Source organism: Aulostomus chinensis, chromosome 14 (genome assembly GCF_037954235.1).
Source record: "Aulostomus chinensis isolate RoL2024-O1b breed Wild chromosome 14, RoL_Achi_v1.0, whole genome shotgun sequence".
Classification (NCBI taxonomy): domain Eukaryota; kingdom Metazoa; phylum Chordata; class Actinopteri; order Syngnathiformes; family Aulostomidae; genus Aulostomus; species Aulostomus chinensis.
The window spans coordinates 16432616-16446026 of NC_141333.1; the positions used below are offsets into that span (position 1 = coordinate 16432616).

Below are 13411 nucleotides of genomic sequence, written 5' to 3' on the forward strand. Positions count from 1 at the left end.
TAGAGTTTACCAGATGACAACTGGGTGTTTTAGAATGTGTTTGCTGCTAGATGGAGATTTTCATGTCAACACATATTAGAACTATATATTGCCAATACCTGGTGTGTGTGTGTGTGTGTGTGTGTGTGTGTGTGTGTGTGTGTGTCAACATTAGTAGACTGAGCACAGATGTCACAGATAAGACTGGAGGAAGGCTGCTCTGTTTGGCCTCCTTTCATCCGTAGACGAGGGTCTCCTGTCTGGTCGAGGACGACCTGAGTGATAGGACGTGGGGTGTTGCCTGTTGAATTTTAAGCAAGCCAATTCTCTGTTAGCTGCTAAAGCCGTAGCTGCTGTGAAAGAGAGAGAGAGAGAGAGAGTCTGTGTGTCTGTGTGTATGTGGCGGCACAGAGCCCAATGATGCTGTTGGTAGTAGGCCCCATCCCCATCCTACTGCGTCACAGAGGCAGGCAGGTGGAGAGGATGCTAGCATGAGCCTGGCTAAGAGAACGCTTCTCATCAAGCTGAGCTTTTGGGGCAACACGCTGTGCGTCGTAATTTTCTGGCAGTGTGTGATTGTGTGCCACACACGTGAATATGATGTGTAACAATAGTCTGTAGTCCCTGGATGATATAGTTGCTAGTGAATCGATGAATAAATCCACGTTTTCATGGGTGAATCTGATGGTTCAAATGCCTACATTTTACAGAAAGTGTTGAATAGTGTTGTAGTATTGAGGTAAAGTCCTCCATGAAGTCACGTGATATTGTGAAGAATACTTTGAATCCTGCCTGATTATTTTGGAACAGCAGTCCCCCTTATACTTAAATTACGATATAAAGCTTTTTGATATATTTATTTTTTGTTCTGACGTTCACTGGATGCCAAACCGACAGCACCACCCAGTCAACTTTGTGCAGTTGCAGTTGAAATGAATGCATAGCTGAAGGGTAATAAATGGAGGATATGGGGAGAGCCCTTTGAGATTAAAATTCAGTCTGGCCAGTGACTGAGAGGCAGGCTAGACGTCGGTGTTCCCACATTAATATGTGTATGTCTGGGCCCTCGCCACCATCAGGAGGAGGCCCTCAACACCAGATGGAGTCCAGTCTAGTCTAGTCTAGTCTAGTCTACCCACACCTGCCATCAGGCTGCATTACACAATCCATTGTCTCGAACAGTTGATTTTGTTCATCAAATGCAAATTTTATTGTTTCACAGGCATAGATTTATTCTGTTCATGTTATGAAATTTGCAAACCAATAAAACAAGGAAGCAGAAGGGACGAGGAGTGTTTAAGGTGTAAATTTGCAGCGTTCCCTGTTGAAGCATATATGTCAGTTTGTATAACCCCTCTCCCTTCCTCTGCTCCGTTTTGATAACATTGAATATTTTCATGCTAAGTTGTCCATGTTGCACGAGGGCGAGTGCTGCTTGTTGACAGAGATGTTTGAACAAAGCATCCTATACGCCGTCCGACACACAGCAGAGCCATTATTTTAGGTTTACAGCCCTGCTGCGTTTCCCAGCCACCATCCTATAGATGTTATCTTGTTTGTGTCACACACAAGATTGCAGGGCTGTGTGAGTGAGTATGTGAGCATGTGTTATTGTACACATGTTTACGTGCATGTGTTTGTGCTACTCCACTTATTACTGCGCCCTTAGCGTCTAATATTTTTTTCTGCAGAGTACAATAAAGATAACAGCATTCATTTTATTTGATAATAAATTCAGAACAATCTTTTGTCCTGAGTCACATCATTTCAAGTAACTGCCAATTGTAGCTTTTTAAAACTATATACAATTTGATTACTATTACTATTATTATTATGCTTTACTGTCAAATATGAAATAATTCATAGTTCACAGTCTACTTGATTCCATATCATCAAAATCCATTTTCCAACGTTATCAATTTTCTATTATCATTTTACCTTGAATTGCAATGGCCTACATAAACCTTTTCTCTGAACTTATGAATTCTGGGTTTGGTAGCCTAGCAACAGCCTCTGACCCATGCAAGGGAAAGACTGGAAAAAAAAAATGGAAAGGCTGACAAGCAGGCTTTAAACCCGCAAAGGACGTCAGATTTCAGCGGATGCAATCTTTGAGTATTTTGTGTAATCGCTTTGTGAAAGTGTGTTTGAGTGCGTGTGTGTGCGCGCTTGTGCATGTGTGTGTGTGTGCATTTGTGTTTTGAGGAGAATGCTGTTGTTATACATTTACCACTGATGGTAAATATGAATGTAAGATACTTTATCTAAGTTGAACAGTGGAATATTTTTCATTTGGTTTTATTAAACCACACATATTTTCATGCTGCATTATTCTATTAAGATTAATTTAACGGACGTGGCCGTCAGTTTTTAGCGTAATCTTCCTTCTCTGTCTTTTCTAATTCAATTTGTTAATCTTACTTTTTTTCTCTCTACCTTCATTGTAGTGCCGCTGTTTTAAGATTAATGAAAATCCAGATACTATGGCAAACTGTTTACCAAAGTATGAATGTGTTACGTTTTTGATAATTGATTTCTCACCAATATTTTAAAATGTCAAATCATATCCAACGTATTCGGAGCACGTCTGGTAATATTTATTTGTTAAAGCTTGGATTTAGAGGTTTGTTTTTAAGTCAGCACAATGTACTTCACTGACTTTCTGCAGTGGATGACTGGCCAAAGATTATGCAAGAGTTTATAAACAGTTGCAGATTCTTTCTCAAATCAATGTTGTTTTTTACAGGAATTTGTGGTGTACAAATACACACACCCCATCTGCAGGCCTGCTTCTGAACCTCCTGGACGCACACACACATACGCGCACAAACGGCCTCCTGCACTGAGGACCCGAGGTCACTGGGGCTCAGAAGGACTGTTCATCGCTGCTTTGTTACTGGTGAGATTTTACAATAATTCAAATAATCGGACATGCAAATAATCAAACTTGAAGAGATTAAGAAAATTCTTTGCCTTTATCTTGTCGAAAACAATATTGCACTGTCTCATCTCTGTATGTTGTCATGTATCCTGCAGTGTTATAACATCTGATCCAATTTGTTTGATTCTTCAGTTGTGGAAGCTATAAGATGCCGTGTGTCCACTTGTGTAATCTATGTTTAATACCTTTGTCCGTGCTTTTTATCCTTTTAAGGACATGGGGGGGGGGGGGGTCTAGTGTGTGCGTGTGTGTGTGTGTGTGTGTGTGTGTGCGTGCCTGCATGTGTGTTTGTAAGGTGTGCTCATGTGGAAAGACTCGTAGGGTGGCTAAGTCTCTCACTTCTGTAATTCCCTCCTTTTTCCTCCCCTCTGTCCTCCTTCCACATGGAAACATCTCATCTTTTTTTTCCCATTGCTTTCTGTATATTTTATTTGGAAAACATGTTTCAAGATGCACCTCAATACCTCTGTGGCTTTCACTGCAGTTCTACAGGAGCATGTGGTGTTACCCAGAGTAGAAGAAAAACATTTCCTTCTTTTCCCAGAGCAAGTTTGTGTCTCCCGAGCATACCGTGACTATTTCACCTAATTTTCGTGTTTATTGTGAGATTTGTATCATCAATGTTGGAACACTGACAAGATGTTGCGTATGGATGTTAATTCATCACCAAAGATGTGATTCTTGGTATCAGCTGTCATAGTTACTCTGCTAACTAGTCTGCTAACCTGGCAAATTTGAGCTTTTATAACACTGAAAATGATGAAGGGCTCAAGCGAGAAGCAGGTGACTCGCTCACTTCCCTCTCAGCTTTTCCCCTCAATTTTGAGTGACACGACTAAAGATTACCTTTGCTATCCTAACAGCTGCTGCAGCGGGCCATCAAGGCCGAGAACGCTGCTCAGCTCGTGCATGTTCAACCTCCTGCGGAGAACAAAGTCGACACAGTGATGGAGGGAGGAGAGGGAGATGAAGCCCCATCCGTAGAGATTGAGGTCCGTCATTGGGGAGAAACAGAAGCAGTGATTTTTCTATTTCCCTCCAGGTTAGATGAGTTTTCTGTGACATTGGCCTAGTTCTATATGAGCATGCCCCCCTAGAGAAACAGTTGCATTTGAGAATCAGACAAGAGAAGATCAGAGGAGATTTCACAGCCTGTGGCTATCCTCCTCCATAGCATTCGACCACCTCTTAAACCTCCTTCGCTTTGCTTCAACTTGATGAGGGCTGCTGGTTTGCTAAGTCAATATCATATCCGCAAACTAGATAAATCGATGCAAACAAGCTTCAGTTGGACATGAGCTTTAGAAGTGGAGGCATAGCTATAGGCTAAATTTGACTTGGAGACGCATCAATCCAGAAGTGACACTGTCCTATTTGTATTCATAACAGCAATTAAGAGCAAGCATGCATGTGTCTGCAGCGATGCCTTGCTTCACTCTTACAGGACCTGTGTGGAGTTGTTAGAATGGTTGGTATAGGAAGTGCATGCAGGAGGATGTGTGATTTCACACATAGCTGTGTTGCTTCCACAGCTGAGTACTCTCATGTATATGGAGGATTTGAAGAGTGGGCAGCAGTAATCTGCTCATTTACAGTACCTCAGATCCGGTCTGCAATCTCTCTCTCTCTCTCTCTCTCTCTCTCTCTCTCTCTCTCTCTCTCTCTCTCTCTCTAACACACACACACACACACACACACACGCCTCTGTATCTCACCCCTGCCCCCCCCCCCATCCCTCCTTCCCCATTCAGGCTCATCTTCCCATCAACTCTCCAGCTCCACCACCCCAGAGAAACCAATTCAGACTGCTGCTCCACACCGTCATGGCATGTTGGCCAAGAGAGATGGAGTCCTTTCAGGTTCTGGGCTACAACCTCCATTCCCTCCTCTCCCCTCCCTCCTCTCCTTCCTCCCCCACTGCTGCCCCCTTGCTGCTTCTCAACATTTCCTCAACATGCCTGGTGTATCAGCAGGGTAGCTAGACAGCATGATAGGACTGGTCCCGAGACTCTGTTGGAGTTATTCTGCACATTATGTGACCTTTAAAGGTTTCTCTAAAATTGTATGTGGGTGTGTGCCGATGATTGTGTTCGGAGCCTGGGTTTGCATGGTTACACTGACAGATTAGCAAGAGCATCTGAAACAAATTAACCCTCCTTTACCTGCTGAAACAGACTGATCATTGGGTTTATCTGTAACAGGTTATCTTTAATGACAAAACCCAACTTCCAATGCCCACCCATGGCTTCTTCATGTTGGCAATCTGCTTTTCACAGGATGAGTTTTACTCAGGCTTTCTAGATTTGTATGCATACGCTGCCTTGCTTGTTCTTAAAAGTTGATTTAAATTATACCCTCTGCATTATGCATCTTGATAGGAAATAAATCTCTTCAAATGAACACACTTTGTGAGTGTGTGTAGGGGGGCAAGCATTGAGTGTAAAGTGGTGGCGTATGTTAGCATAAATTTAAGTATCTGCAGAGGAGATCAGAGAAGGAAATAATGTGACTAAATCTGAAGTATGGAAAGAAAAAAAAAGGCGGAGAAGATTAAAAATGAGTTAGAGGGTCAACATCGACATCCATGAGCACTATTAGAGTATTAATTTTTATTGGTGTTAGCTGTGTTTTTTCTTTGGCATTCCAGTGAGCACTGGCTGAATGGCAACGTAGCTGCGATGGTGGTGGGGTGCAGCAGGGTGACGAACGAGCGCAAGAGGGAGGGACGGGGTCCGCTGAAAGGCAGCAGGCTGCAGAGTGAATGGGAAAAGGGAAGGAGGGAGCAGGAGGGGGTGTCAGTGGCGGAGGCAGGTTGGGGGTGGTGGTGGAGGGGGCGATGGTGGGGGCCTCTATTGGTTCAATGCAACGGCCGGAGCAGCTGTGAAAAGAGGTCTCCCCTTTTTCCCACGCCCAGTACGATGCAGAAACCCTGCTTCAGCCTGCCAGGGTCAAGTCACATTTCTAATATATACACTGGGCCTGTGGACTCACACAATACGTACACACAGCTCATTTACTTTATGTATGCACACAGGCAGACACACACTTGTATGCACACACCAAGTAGACAGCCTCTCAGACTGGGACAGCAGGGGAGGGGGGGCACTGTAGAGTGTGTTACAACACTGATTTCTTTGTCAAATTAACAAAATGGAACCATTAAAGTGACAAACAAACACACACACACACACACACACACACACACACACACACACACACATAGATAGTTACTCCGAAGAATATCCTTTTAGTGTCAAAATACAAAAATAAAAAGAAACAGAGGTAGATTTAAGATATTAAATACCATGACTGCATTGATGCACCATGATGAAAACACACGCATGTAAAAGTGGTGGGAGCTTAATGTGAAAAATTTCTGCACACACACACACACACACACATACACACACACACACACACACACATATAACTGTGCCATCTCAGCTCCTTTCTTCTCCTCACATGTCTATATCTCAGTCACCATTTACAAACTATAATCATATTCCAGGGAGGGGGATGTAAATGCTTTGTCCTGACAGACCACAACCACCACCTCCACCACCACCACCACCACCACCACCCCACCCTGTCTCCCCTCCAGTGCCAGATGCCCTGCTGTATTGTGTGGGTGCTGGGGGCAGCCAGGCAGGCAGCCCCCTTCCTCTCTCTGCACCATGATGTCACCATACTTGTCTGTCTGTGTGTCCGTCAGGGCCTTGACAGGAACTTGAGTGTGGGAAGGAGAAGCATTCAGATTGAGGAGGGGGCAGGGGTGGGGGAGGGGGGGTGGTAGATGTTCAAGGGGGCTCAGGCTTGGGAGGGGATTTAGGGGGTTTGGTGTGCTGTTGTTGGGAAGTCTGGTCTGAGAGGTCAGGCAGTGGACTTGTGTGTGTGTGTGTGTGTGTGTGTGTGTGTGTGTGTGTGTGTGTGTGTGGGTCTGGGTCTGGGTCTGGGAGAGGCTCTCCTAGCAAAAAGATGTGGAATTCAGATGAGTGTCTGGGTGCCCCCCAATAATTCAGTTCTGCATGTTCCTCCATTAGCCTCACAAAACGGTGACGAGATGAAGAAAAACTTTCATGTTATTTCACAAATATGCCAAACATTAACAGGCAAATTTGATGGCATCAATACTCAGAAATATTTAGGATATTACTGACAAGTGGGTTTCATTTTGGTGCTCCTCTTGAATTAATTTGGCCAAATTCACATCCTTTTAAATTTTTACTTCAGTGAGCTGCAGCCAGGCCTGTTGGCTTTTTTTTTCTTTTGGCAAAAGAATTGTTCTTAACTTATAATGACTAAATTAATCTAAAGGAAACACAAGTTTTTTTTTTTCCTGTTCAGGTTGGTATTCAGTGTGCAAGTCACACCTGAGACTTTTACAAGTTGCATGACATTATTACCCCCCCCCCCAACAAAATCACTGAACAGTAAATTATTAAAATCAAATTTCCTCTCTTCCTCTCATCAAAAATTCCTGAATATATGAGTGTATATCAAATATATATGAATATATGAATTTTGCTATTTTAAAAAGTTAAACTGCTGGACACAAGATGTCCCTTACTTTGCAGAAAAAGTGTATTTTCAGTGTTTGTGCGCCACAAGCGTCAAGCTTCTTCATCAGGCTTCTGCACACTGGGCCGTGACTGGTTCCCCAGCTGCTTGTGATGTCTTAAATCCAGCTTATGAGCTGGTTTTAACCAAGATTTAAGGTGGACACAGGGAACTTGCCCCCTCCTTACACGGGTGAATATGAAAACATCAAGCAAGTGTGACATCCCTGCAACAGTATGTTGCTGTTTGCAAGTTTAGATCTCAATCATATTTTCCCCCCTAATACTACATCAAAGTCCAGAAAGTTTGACAAGCATCTAATGTCAAGTTTCTCTGGTCCCTATACATAACTTTTTGGAAATTTCAGACTTTTGTCTGATGGCAGTAATCAAAAGATAACACAGATATATGCTGTTGTCATTCATCCTTTCTTTATTTGTCTTGCAGCCCTCTGCCCCGTCCATCCCTTCCTATGCATCCTCCCTGTGTGTGTGTGTGTGTGTGTGTGTGTGTGTGTGTGTGTGTGTGTGTGTGTCTGTGTCTGTGTCTGTGTGTCTCACTCACTGTGAAGAGGTGATAGTACTGGGAGACAATGGGAAAGACTCACTTAATTAGCGAGAACAGAAGATGCATTGTGGCATTTACGGAGCACAAAGTGAGGGGAAGGTATGGCTCTTTAATGTGCTGCTGTGTGTGTGTGTGTGTGTGTGCGTGCGTGCGTGCGTGCGTGCGTGCGTGCGTGCGTGCGTGTGTGTGTGTGTGTGTGTGTGCGTGTGTGTGTGTGTGTGTGTGTGTGTGTGTGTGTGTGTGTGTGTGTGTGTGTGTGTGTGTTGCCTGGCTGTTGTAGCCCGGAGTGCAGGCAGGCCTTTATAGGAGGGAGAGTGAAAGCAGTAACAATGGAAGACAGGATGTACTCCACATGTAGAGCCATTTCCAGTCCTTTTACAAACGGGGACAATAGCTGCTACGCTCTCTTAAAGGCTGGAAACTGTACTTTCTCTCTCTCTCTCTCTCTCTCTCTCTCTCTCTCTCTCTCTCTCTGTCTCTCTCTGTCTCTCTGGATGAATTATGGAGCTTGAAATTTACAGGTCTTGCTGCTTTGTGCAAAAATACCTTTTCAGGTGTACTTCTAGTTGTGCTGTGCATGTTTTGGTCACACTTTCTGAAAAGGTACCCTTCATAAAGGGTTTATAGACGGTTCTAAAGTCTTTATGAATGCTATATAGAACAAATTCATGTTTATTTTCTTAATAATTTATCATTTGTTTAATCCATATGAATGAGAGATTTCTCACATGCTCCCAACAGTGCAAGTGACATATTCAGAACATTTGAGATGTTCTGTTCAATTAATTCGATTTCATTTTAAAATCCATAACTTCAGCCACGTTCATCTTGAATCCACATAAATCTGGCATTTTCAAAGCCCATAAACACAGACCTGTGAAAACTCAGCTGAAGCCTTCACCATGTCCCTGCATCCAGATTACATCCAGACAGAGCAGGAACTTGTGTGTCGTTTTGTCATCATCCACTTCCAAAGACGAGGTTTGCCAAAGTCTACGCCTTTTATGATTTTTGTCCTTTTGTATGTCTTTCCCGCTGCCATGGCTTCCTTCAGCGATGGATAATCCTCCTGTTACAGTTCAAAATATTTTAAAATATTTGCTTTGGGACTAAAGCACACACACACACACACACCTGGTATTTTCAGCTAGAGGCTGGAAAGTAGACACGTCCTGTTTTACAAAAGTAACAATTCATGCTGATATGGTGCTAAAACTCTTGTGTGGATGGAAATCGTGTCGCATTTAAAATAAAATCTAATTAGTGTCGCAGTCGCTTGGACAACCAGAATATTCAGATTTGCAAAAACAATTTTTTTATACTTTATCTTAAAACAAAAATACTCCACAGTATTATTAACGTTATAATCAAAATTTAGAAAATTGATTTGTTTTAACTTACAAAATGTCAGTGTGAAAAATCTGACTTTCTTTGTTTTGACTGTGCAACTCTGAAGTCCTGCAATACAGTTTCTGTAATTCATGGCTGATAACCAATTGATAAAGCAATGCAAGTGATTAAGGTAGATACACTTTGCATTTGAAATGATGAGTACTGGTACCAATAACCGAAATTCACGTATTGTTTTTTTCAGGCTATCACATATGATTTTTCTCCTCTTGAACTTTTAGATATATTTTTTGGTTGACCAGGTGTTTCCTCAGTCTAGATGTGATGTCATGTCAGTATTGGATTTGGCATCAGTGTTGTCAAGTTTTGAAAAGTCTCACAAATGTGTGCTGGCTGCGAGGGTGATGTCACATGGTCTCACTCACCCCAATTTGCTTTCAGGTACTGAAATCTGACACCAATTGTTTTGGTGTGATACACTTGAAAGTAATAGGTTCAGTACCAAACCCTAATAATTGATTCTCCCCTTCAAAAAGGATACCTTGCCATTAAGTGGTATTATAGAACTCATATTTGGGTAACTTCCTTGTAATAATATTCTAATTTCTTCCTCTAGTGTCTGTCCATCCATCCTCCTGTTGCTGTGTACCAAAGTGGACATGTTACTTTCTATTTCTGACTGGCTATGAGTGGGCTTGGTGTCACTGCGTGTCTATGTGTGTGTGTGTGTGTGTGTGTGTGTGTGTGTGTGTGTGTGTGTGTGTGTGTGTTGGGTCTGGCAAAGAGCATCCTCCTCTAGCGCAGTGGCCTGAGGGGATTTCTTTCATGAAGTCAGATAACATCCAGGCGACCCCCTCCTCCCTTTTTTATAAGAGTTCTTTAACCTTGATAAATGAAGTAGAGGCGGGAAGGAACGTAGGGAGGGTGCGAGGAAAAAAGTTGCCGGCTGTGATGGGGGGATGAGGGTGTGATGGAGAGAGAGAGAAAGAGAGAGAGAGAGAAAGAGAGACACCTACTCCCCGGGCCGGCTTGCTCTCAGGATCAATAACATTCGGAGAGCTGCTGAGCACTCCTGTCTGGCAGCTCTACCATAGGGGATGGGGGGGACACGAAGGAAGGAAAGCAAGAAAAGGAGTGTTCAGAAAGCCTCTCTATATCCGTCTTGTCGCCCTTTTTTTTTTTTTTACAAAGGGATGGAATCAAGAAGGATGTAAAAATGTAAGGATGAAGGGATGAGACAAGCGTTGATTGAAGGTGGAGGAGAGTTAAAACCAGTTCACCCTATCCAGCGGCACTGAACCTTCCTGCCACCCACCTGCCTACCTACCCGCCAAGAACACACACACACACACACACACACACACACACACACACACACACACACACACACACACACACACACACACATTCTGAGATCTCCTTTTTACAGAGCCACAAGGTTACAGTGTGTCGATACAAACACGCAAAGCCCTCCGACAAATGGGATTTGGCATGTTCAATCAACAGTGCTGCCAAATCCCTGTTGTTAAGTGTTGCAGAACCATATCTGTTTGCAGTGGGCCACAGCTATGCTACTTTGGCCCGCTAACTGTCCCCTAAATATCCTCTATTAAAGTCCCCCGTAACAGAATTATCTGCTGCATTTGTCATTGGATTTGAATTGGTGCGTGCACTGTTTTATAAACCAGAAGTGCATGCAAAAACAAAAAAAAACAAAACAGGAGAGCGTCCTCCTCCATCTCCTTCAGGTAATGAACACCTGAGCTTCCTCTCTTCTCGTCTAGTTGATTTCCTTGCTTGGCCTCTGGTCCTCTGGCCATCTCAACTAGCTTTTTTCCTGTCTGCTGTTAGACCTGATCCTTTCATCTTCTCTCCCTTAATCCTGTGCTAGAGGAGCCTTTTCTTCACCCCTCCTCTGCTTTCTGTTGCTCTCTTTTTGACTCCATGCCTCCTCCTATTTTAGCGTGGCCTCAGCTTCCCTCTCTCCTTCTCCGCTATTTTCCTCCGACCTTAATTGAGTTAGTGATCAGTTGACTGCCCCTATCATTGGTAGAGAGCAGGTTGGTCCTCCCATCCCAGGAGGGGGGTATATTGTCTGCACTGGTTGACCAGTGTAATCCCCCCACCAGGGACAAAGGGCAGTACCCTCACTGCCTCAGCCGCCACTGCAGGGCATTAGCCCCCCGACGAGAGCGGTGCCCCGGCCTGCCCCGGCCTGCCTGAGCAACCCAGCATCACACTGCTGGCTCTTATCTGAGGAAGGCAGTTTGACTCCAGACTGCAGAGACTGAATGCAGTTGAGTTGAGCTTGGAGAGTGTGTGTGTGTGTGTGTGTGTGTGTGTGTGTGTGTGTGTGTGTGTGTGTGTGTGTGTGTGTGTGTGTGTGTGTCTGTGGTGACATGACAGAAAGCTCAAAGTATTTATCATGGTGTACATCACTAGCATTCCTTGATTTGTGTTTGCACCACGCAAACACTCAAACTCATCAACACACCAGCAACTCTGTTATATTACAATCAAAAAGTCCTATACTAAATCTCCAACCTCTCTTACCTTTTACTTTCGTCACTTGTGAGGTATTTACTTTACTTACATTCAATTTTTGGAGACTTAAGCCCCTGTCATACACCTAAAGGGATGTTTACAATAAATCATTGTCACAAGGAAGCATGTGCACACTAAAGGTCGGATGATAATGATTAGAATTTTAATTTTAGAATTACAATGGCCATACACAGGAAGAGAAGCTGCTTTTTCTTTTTAGTGTAGAATTATAAAGAAGTTTGCAACAGCCTGAAGTCATGGAAATCATGGACCCTTGCAAGGTCAAAGATGTGGAAGTAACAGAGATTTTAACCTAAACTATCCTAACACTGATCCTAGTCTCAAGTATCACAAAAATCAATGTTTTGCCGATTGTCCCCACTTACCAGGTCTTAAGTCAGGTTTATGTCCCTGAACACTGTACAAGTCTCCCTCTCTCTGCCTCTCTCTGCCCCCCTCTCTCTCTCTCTCTCTCTCTCTCTCTCTCTCTCTCTCTCTCTTTTATACAAGGAATGAGTAAGGTTGCTATGGGAACAGCTGGTCAGAGTTTACCAGAGGGGAAACAAACAAAGTACTGTTGAAGAAAGCAGGTTGTTCTGTGCAGTAAGAGCAGTGATACTGTATGTGTGTGCATGTCACTGGAGTGAGTGATAAGATAAATGTGTGTGTGCGTCCTTCATTGCATCATAAAACGTAGAAATGGAGACAGAAGTGGACCCAAGCTTCCAAAAGAATTTTGATGCACCATCTCAGAATCATGTGACAGTGCAATATTTCCTTTTGGATGGTACACGTCCAAGTACTGTATTTTAGTCCTCATCAGGTTTTGTCAACATTTGATCTTCACCACTGTCACTCTCCTCATTACGTGTATAGTTTAGACTAAATGTATGCTGTTATGCCAATATGTTCAAAATGTACACGTACATTTCCTGTAATTTTTGTGCCCTCACTGAAATGTACCATGTTTACTTCAGTGATTCATCAAATTTCCTATCAATCCCAAATGCTGAGTCATATTTAACCCTCTTTGGTGTCCTTTACTGTTATCTGTCCATTCTGGCAAAGTAGTTCTTCTGGTAGTTGGATGTCACCTCATCCCAGCAGCAACCTATCATTTTCTATAATTCCCCTTTCTCATTCTGTCCTCCTTTTTTTAGGGATCAAAATGCATCTGAACTCTAAATCAGTGCCCAAACCGGCTGTGTTTTCTCACCATTAAAAGTGCAACCATGCCTTCCTGACTCTGTATGTGTCCTCACCCCCTTGAATGCCTCTTTAGCTCTGCACTTCGCTAATATTTATAGCACTGCTGGTTGCTATAACTCTGTTTCTCCTATACACCCCCCCCCCCCCCCCCCCCCACAGACACACACACACACCCTAAAAAAAAAACAAGTCCAATGCCACGGGGCAAAACCACCATCACCTCCCCTGCCCCGCCTCACCCTCTCCGCCCTTCTTTTTCCTCCT

General features: G+C 43.5%; 1 long non-coding RNA gene across 6 annotated transcripts in view; it reads left to right on the top strand.

Moving 5' to 3' along the window:
• LOC147249944 (uncharacterized) overlaps positions 1-13411 on the top strand; it is a 38056-nt gene that overhangs the window by 10610 nt on the left and 14035 nt on the right. For all 6 annotated transcript variants that reach the window (XR_015119301.1, XR_015119303.1, XR_015119305.1 and 3 more), the window contains one exon: positions 2726-2878. This is a non-coding gene — a long non-coding RNA (uncharacterized LOC147249944). The remainder of the gene's footprint in view (positions 1-2725; positions 2879-13411) is intronic.